Consider the following 8,603-nt stretch of genomic DNA (forward strand, 5'->3'; position numbering starts at 1 on the left):
ACACATTTACCCTCATCTTGTCTTTTTCCCTGAGCTGTGTGGAGCCTGGAAATGACATGTCTTTGAGTGAAGTCCTCAGTGCTTTAACCGTGATTATGCTTCACTGCTATTCTCAGACAGGGAAAGCGGCTTCAGATGGAGGAGAGTCGCAGAAAGCGTGGGAAAGCAGATAGATGCCAGTGGTGTAAACATACTGAATAAAACTGGGGTCAGGGTGAAAGCATTGATTAGAAATAGTGTAACCTGAAAGTAAGGGAAAGAGGATGAGAATAGACACCCAGTATGAAAAAGCCGAGCAGAAGATGAGGAAGAGGAAGAAAGGAAGCAAGATAAACAGCATGCGGTTAGCAGTGAGTACGAACTGCAGGTGCTGGTGATTGAGTGCACATACACTGACAGAGGCCCAGCTGGAGAGGCTAGTTGTATGAAATAAAGTAGCAAAGCCCTGGTAGATGCTGTTCACAAGTAACATTCCTTTAAGAAACACATAGGAAGTTAGTGACAGGTTCCTGAGTCACACACAGAAGCTGTAACTGTAATATAGCAATCAACATTGACTTTGAGACAAAATTGATTTCAAGAGTCACCAAGTGATACAAGGACAATTCAGTTTCAAATTGATTTATACTGATACATCTCTAAAATCTAGTAAGCAGAGAGAGAGAGAGAGGAAAAAGAAAAGAATCACTAAAGAAACAAGTGAATCCTTTATCATTGTGGGTTGTTAGAAATAATTTATAGGTGTTCAAAGAGCAGAGAAAAATCAACAAAAAGAAAGATTTTGATAAGAAAGCTTGTAAACTTAATGTAATGGGCAAGTATAGAACACTGCACCCCACAACCAAAACATTCTTTTTGAACATACAAAGAATATTTAATCATGACCAACTACAATTAGTTTCATAAAATTTTAGCATTCGATATTTTGTGCTTATAATACCATTAATTTAGATACAAGTATCATTGAAAATTAATATGCTTGTTTCTGAATAGCTTGTAATTCAAAGAAATATAAGGATAATGAAAAAATGCCTGTTCCAGGAGCGTACCGTACCGTCAGAACTTGGAGATGGCCAAAGTAGCACTTTCCATGACTTTGTAGGTTTTTTACCAGTTACTTTGCAACATTAGAGGCTGAAGAATAATAGCCATGTGCCTCTGAGAACTAAAAAGGAGTAATATGATATTCTTCTAATTGAAGTAAAACAGAGGGCTGGGGAGACAGCTCAGTAGTTAAGTTACTGTGCAAGCACCAAGACCCAAGTTCAAATTCAAGCACCCATGTCGAAACCAAGCATGGTTGTGCAGGCTCATAGCCTCAGGGCTGGGGTGGCAGAGACAGGAGGATCCTGGGTCCTCACTGGCCAGTTAATCTAGCTATGTGGCAAGCTCCAGATTAATTGAGAGACTATGTCTCAAACAATAATGTGGAAAACGTGTGTGTGTGCGCGCGCGCCCGCGTGTGTGTGTGTGTGTGTGTGTGTGTGTGTGTGATAAACAGGTGAGTGCACCTGCCATACAAACTTGGACACACTCCCCCAAAATAAAATAGGAATAATGAAGATGGGGTATATAGTAATGAAGTGGAGAATAACAGTGACTCAGAGTGCATCAGTGCAGCTGAAGTAGCAGACTGACTGTCAAAACTATCAAAACTGACAGTGCCTGCAAGCTTCACCACAGTAAACAAGTCAGCAGGATCTGGGATGAAAACAGGGATATGGCTATGGATGTGTCAGGAAAGATCAACTACTGACCCTTAGTGTATTAATGTAAGCTGAAGAACTGAATGTCTAGGTCAAAAGCACAGATCTTGTAACAAAAAGAAATGCCAACTCTAGACATCTTTACTAACAAGTTCTACAAAACATCCAGCAACCGCTGCGTCTCCTCCTGCAGGATCAGTCCAGAGTTTGGGCAAAGAGACAAATAGTTCCTATTTTTATGCAGTATTATTTTATGAATATAGAAAAAAGTTTGAGAAATGAAAATTGAAGAATAACCTTAATCTAAAAATAGATACAAAAGTTTATAAATACTGTTGTACTTGATCCAGCAGTATATGAGAAAACAGCCCATACCAACCAAGTTAGGTTTATTCTAGAATTTCAAAATTGATTGTAAGGATATCAGTCACTGATGTGATCACTACTTGAAGGAATTGTGAGTATCTCATTATATCCATTTCATTGATTATCTTTAGTTAATTCTGATTTTGTGTCATAATTTGTATCTCTAGTTGTAAAAGATGTTTTCATTCATTTTAAGTAACACAGGAATTTTTAATTCTTTTATATCTTTCTAAACTAAATTTAAATGATTTCTGCTTTGTCTTTTTTTTGTTGTTGTTGTTGTTTTTGATTTTTGAGACAGGGTTTCTCTGTAGCTTTTTGGTTCCTGTCCTGGAACTAGCTCTTCTAGACCAGGCTGGCCTCGAACTCACAGAGATCCACCTGCCTCTGCCTCCCGAGTGCTGGGATTAAAGGCGTGCGCCACCACCGCCCGGCTCTGCTTTGTCTTTTCTATTAACTACATTTTATGAAGTTTAAAAAGACATTAACTTACCTTGTTAGATTGTTCTAATTTAAAGTATTATGATGTCTCTCATTATTTCTCTTGTGTTTGTGGCAATTGCATTTTCAGAATCTACTGTTTCATTTGGGTTTGGCTTATCCAGTAATCGTTTACCACCAGGCGTTGTTAGATGCTCTTCAGCGCATTAAGTCATCCAAACCCTTTTAAGACACTGCCATCCTTGTTTAATAGGTCAGAGCTACCTCCAGCATTTCTGCTTGAATGGATTGATGGATGGTGGTGACACCAACCAGAGAAAAGACGCAAATAAGTATCAGTTTAGGAAAGACAAGGAAGTCATGCTTGAGGTGATAGTTTCCAGAGAGGAAGCAGACAGAGGTCTAGCCCGACAGTTGACAGGATGAAGTTGCTCTGCAGGATGGAAATGGTCATCTCAGGCTGGGAATTCAAATGTGAGAACTCACCAGTTGGTGAGAGAGAGTCAAAACCATGAGATCGTACAGGGAGCACATGTATTTTAAAGAGAGAAGGGTAGAAGTTAGAATCTTTAAGGGGCATTATTAGGACCAGATAGATAATACAAAGAATCTCTATAACAGAGAAAGAAAAAAAAAACTGACTGGCTTCGGAATGTATGAGAACAGGAAGGTGGGTTTTGTCTTCTTTTGCATTCCCATGCCTGGTACAAACTCAGAAATGAGCAGCTGCTATCTCTCTGGATGTGTGAGCTGGGCATGAAGTGGCTTTCACAACTGTTCAGCTAGGAAAGGAGCCCAATCTGTGGGGTGACAAGAACCAGGGGACTCAGGGACTGGAGCTCCTTGCTGCATCACGTGGAAATGAAGGCAGAAGGGGAAAATAAAATATTGGACTTCATGCTCTTTTGAGGTAAGATTGTTTGAAGTGATGACAAAGATCAGACCCTGGGAAGGAGAAAGAAGGCCTTTTCCCTCCCTTTTCAAGACAGGATTTCTCTGTGTAGCTTTGGAGTCTGTCCTGGAATTGAATTTGTAGCTTGAACTCACAGAGATCAGCCTGCCTCTGCCTCCCAGGTGCTGGGATTAAAGGTGTGTGCCACCACCGCCTGGGGAAAGAAGACCATTATTATAGATGCTCTAGAGGCATCTTTGTGGATGCTGAAAACACCTGAGGATAGACTCGATCGTGATCCCAGGCCTCAGGAATTTATGTGGTTGCAGATATGTAGATAAGGAGCAATGGCGTGTAAAATACATATGCCATTTTTTTTTTTTGTAGTTCTAACTTTTTTTCAACATAGGTTGATGTTAGATCTGGCTTGATAAAAGACTAAAATAAACTTATTTTGATGTTACTTATTCTCAAGTTTATAAAAAAAATTGCTGTAATAGTTTAAAAGGTATTTAGAATCTATATGCAAGAGTTTTTTTAATTCACCTGATTAGCCAAACATACATAAGATATGAATTTTGGATTTTATGGCACACACACACACACACACACACACACACACACCCTAAACCCCACTGTCTCATATAGTAATGGAGCAGTTTGTTGGTGGCCGCACGTCACACCCATTTGGTTGATGGCTGCCAGCATTCAAGGATGGTAACTGCTCTTGTTCTCCATACCATTAGCACCTGCCCACTGGACTATCCTATTCTTGGAACCCTTGCCCCTGTCTCACCCGGGTTTCTTTTTGGATACTTTATATTTGAACCTGTTAAGAGTTTCTTTCTACTTTATATAGTAATGTAAGGAAGAAGTAAAATTCATGTTATACTAAGCTATACTTAGTATTTTAAGTTGAGCATTTTCAGAAAGTTTAAAAGACTTTATCACATTTCCATGTCTAATATGATTCTTTTTACTTAAAGCTTTGATTTCTCTCTGTGTATTTTGATAGAGTTGCAATTTGTACGCTGAATATTTCACTCATAAAAAAATAAAAACCCATTAATTCCACAGAAATGTGTTAAACAAGATTTTAATAATTTATCCCATCGATGGGTTTCCTGCCGATCTAAGCCTCTTCAGCCATCAACTGTAGTATGCATGATGGTCATGGGTCTCCATGTGGAACAGTCCTACTCTTTCCTTACCAATAGACTAGGTGAGATCTCATTGGTGTAAGCTGTTCATGTGTACATATGTGGTGTAGAGATTCTTACATGTTTCTGGATTCATTTGCTAACAATTTGCACCCTCAAATATACTATACTTAATATTAGAATATATTGAATAAGTAATATTTAGTATTTATAGGAATGAAATTGAGTCATTTACAAGTTACGTTTTTTAGAGTTTCTAGTTTATTTTCTGATACTGTGTTAGAAAACCAAGTATATTCTTAGACTCACTTGCCTTTCTGCATAGAAGCTGCTAGTGTCTCTGCTGGCTGTGCATGGATGGAAAGTAGGTGGCTATAGATGACGGCATGACAAATAAGGAAATAGCTGTCATTGTTGCGCACTGACCTGCACACTGTGCCTGAGAAGTTCTCTGAGCTTGATTGAAAAGACCCTTCCTCTCCCTCAAGTATGTCTGCTACATTGAATGTTCTATCTTCTTCAGAGTGACTTTGAGGGTATTGAGCTGGAATGGCTTCATGTTTTCTTATTTTGCTAAATGAATAGTTTAGGTTTTAAGTGAAATAATTTTATTTTAAAATAATATTTTTACTAATCCTTTGAGAATTATATACAATATAGTTTAGTCATATTCACCCACCCAACTTTGAGTATTTTCTTTCTATCTACCTTTTCTTTTCCCTCCTTCCCTCCCTCCCTCCCTCTTTCCTTCCCTCCTACCCTCCTTCTCTCTCAACCTTACCCAACTACTCTTGGGAGTGACTGTGGTCCTTATACCATTAAGCAAACCCAGCTCTTCCTCTCTTAGCAGTTACCAAATGCTAGTAATGCGTGGCTAGTGGTGGGATCTCGTGGCTAGTGGTGGGATTTCATGCTCCAGCCACTGTGATTTTGTCTGGCGTTAGGTCTTGACACAGGTCTTTTGCATGCTGTCACAATTGCTGTGACAACTGCCATGTGTTGTGTCCATAAAGCACCTTTCTCTTGAAGTTATATTCCCTACACGTGGCTCTTACAGTCTTTCTAGCCCATCTTCCACTAAGATCCCCGAGACTTGAAGAGAAGGATGTAATATGTATGTACAATGTAGGACCAAACACTCCTGTCTCTTACCCTCTACACAATGAACAATTGAACATCTCTATTAATTGCCACCTACTGAAGAGTAGGTCTCTATGATGAGGGTTGAGAGTTGTGCTGCTCCCTGGGCATAACAACATCGCTAGGGTTGGTTTAATGCTACGTGTCCATTTAGCAGGATAGTAGTAGTCAGTTTGCCCCAGGGCTGTGACCTCTCTGTTGTTACAGTGCCAGGTATGAGTTTTACCTCACAAAATGGGTCTTAGGTCCCCTCAGAATGGTTGTTTCCTCCCATAATGAAGAATCTTTCTTAAATTAGAGTTAGTAAATATTAAATTAATGAGAAGCATTACATAAAGATGACCTTCAATAGGTTTTTTTTTTTTTTTTAAAAAAAAAGCACGGGTCAAATATTTAAAGATTTTTCTAGATAAGACCTGACAGTTTCTACCAGAAGAATTTGCTATAATTCAAAAATTAAGTAAGGAGTGGGAGGTATGAGAGGTGAGGGGTTGGGGCAAAGCTAGTCAGCTTTAATTAGATGTTTATCCAGATGTAAATAGATATTTCCCCAAATGATTTCTGCATTCTGCATTTTTGTCATTTAGTGTTTTCATTTTCAGGGATCATGTCACGCCATACACTAGGAATGACATTTAGTTGTAAATATAATATACTTTAGAGTAAAGTATATGTGTTTTGAGAGGTGAAGACAGTTTGGGAGTGTTGTATTATACAATAAGTTTTTTTAAGCTTTTTAAGATGGAAAAATTAATTTTAACTTTTAGAATTGTTTTTGTGACAAGAATATGCTTGGGTGACCTAGAATTGTTTTTTTTTTCTCTAGATCCGTTGCATATTGTAGATATACTGTGAATATAGATGTTGGTGCTCTGGTTTGTCTGCCAGGCACAACTATTTTTCAGAAGCTTTGACATCCTACTAATAGAACTAAGACCAAAGCAAGCCATGCTGCTCTGTGAGACTCCTCTTCTCTAAGCCGGGCCACGGGGAAGCTCCCCATTGAAGCATTAGGTGGCAGTAGTCAGGAAGGAAGGTGACTAAAAGAGGTTCACTAGCAGAGACCGCTCATTCATTCACGGGGATCTATTGATAAAAAGTGAATCACGTTTTCTACATCCCCAGGGTTTGACAGTACTGGGGAAGTTCTTTAACTCTGACTTGATACCTTTAAGGAAGATTTAAGAGAGGGAAATGAAATAAGGATTCTTAAGTGGAAAAGAACCTTTAAATTCATTTAGCATGTTTCACCTTACAGAGAGGGCCAAGAGGCCCAGAACATTCTATGGTCTACCTTAGAAGTAGAAGCTGCCATTTCCTTGCTGCATTTGATTGATTAACAGAAGGACAGTCACTGGTGAGGACCATGTGACAGAAGAGCTAGTAGCTGTTGCCCCAAGTGCTCTACACTTGGCACCCCACATCACAAGAAAAGCACTGTCAAGTCTGTGGAAGACATTGACCACTCTACAGACATGGTCAGAAGTTTCTCACTGAATTGGGTATTCCAGCTCCTCCCAGATTATTTCTAGTACATAGTTGATTGTCAGAGCTCTAGTTACAGAGTAGTAATGTAATTCTGAAAGCTGGTGTGTTCCTTGAGCACGCAGAAACCTTAGTAGGTTTGCGTGACACATATGACACTGGTAATAATAATATCTCTTCTAGTTACTTTTAAGCTTTATTATTATTATTATTGTGTATGATGTGTGTGCATGCCATGGCACACATGTGCAGGGCCACAAACAACTGTGAAGTTGGTTCTCTCCTTCACCTTCATGAAGTCTCCAGGGATCCTGCTTTTGTGGTAAGCCTCTTTCCATGCTGAGTCATGTCGCCAGTCCCTAGTGTTTCTTTTAACAAACAGTAAATGCATAAGTGAAACTTGAGAGTATAGTTTATTTTCTTCTTTTTGAAGTAAAACTTGCATCTTGTTGTCCTTATTATTTCTTAGCAAGGTGAAGAACAGAGTACTTAATGAAGAGTGCAATGAAATATCAAATAATGAGAAAAATAATTGTTATAAAATTGTTAAAAATTTGTTATATAAATAATCTTTCTTCCCTGCCTTTTAATATATTTTCTTTCTAATGTGGAAAGGAATTTAATAAATCTTGTTAGTTTACACACATACCATTTCAGCCTTAAAAACATAATCATGCATGTTTTTAATAAGTCATCATTCTCAGAATATATTCTGTTGACTCAGCCTGTTCCTTGGTGTTCAGGTGAGCTTTGCAGGTTTCTGGAGCAGCTCAGGGTAACTAACCCTTGACAAGTGTGGTGTCATGCTTTTAGTGTCACTCAAACTCAGTATCTCCCCACTTCTTTTTCACCAAACTTTCAGTACACATCTTTGATTGGCTTTGAACTCTGTGCAAACCTGGGTGGCCAGAGATCCACCCGCCATTGCCTCCTAGGTGCTGAGATTAAAGGCATTTACCACCATGCCTGGGTGCACTTTTCTAGAACACCTTGTAGAGATTTCTGTTCTATTGGTACAATATAGTTCAACTGTAATAGTGTAGACTTGAAGTCTGTCTCAGGTGTAGGAAACTTTCTGTGTTTATTATTAATTTTGGTCTCATAAGGTGACGGGGAGAAAATTAATTGTGCAATACTAGTTTTTTCTTAATCACAGTGGGGCTGGAATAGTGCTAATGTAATATGCAAAGGGTCCTAGGTATCATCCCCAGTACTGAGAAAAGGGTTTTTTATGCGTGTGTATAGACAACTGATAAAGGGGCTGGTTATCAGTTGCCTATAGTTATTTGTCTAGAGGAGAATCCCTGAAGAATTTTCCTCCTTCCATGGTAATGTGTACACTGATACTACTATTGTTCTGGTCTTGTGTTTGTGGCTCTTTCTAGGAGAGACTGTTTCACAGAAGACAGTTCC

The 8,603-nt window shown here is 38.8% G+C and overlaps 1 protein-coding gene across 4 annotated transcripts in view; it reads left to right on the forward strand.

Moving 5' to 3' along the window:
- Zeb1 (zinc finger E-box binding homeobox 1) overlaps positions 1-8,603 on the forward strand; it is a 179,527-nt gene that overhangs the window by 14,870 nt on the left and 156,054 nt on the right. The window lies entirely within an intron of this gene.

This window comes from Alexandromys fortis, unplaced genomic scaffold, assembly GCF_014885135.2.
Source record: "Alexandromys fortis isolate MF-2015 unplaced genomic scaffold, M_Fortis_MF-2015_v1.1 scaffold_54, whole genome shotgun sequence".
NCBI classification, from domain to species: Eukaryota; Metazoa; Chordata; class Mammalia; order Rodentia; family Cricetidae; genus Alexandromys; species Alexandromys fortis.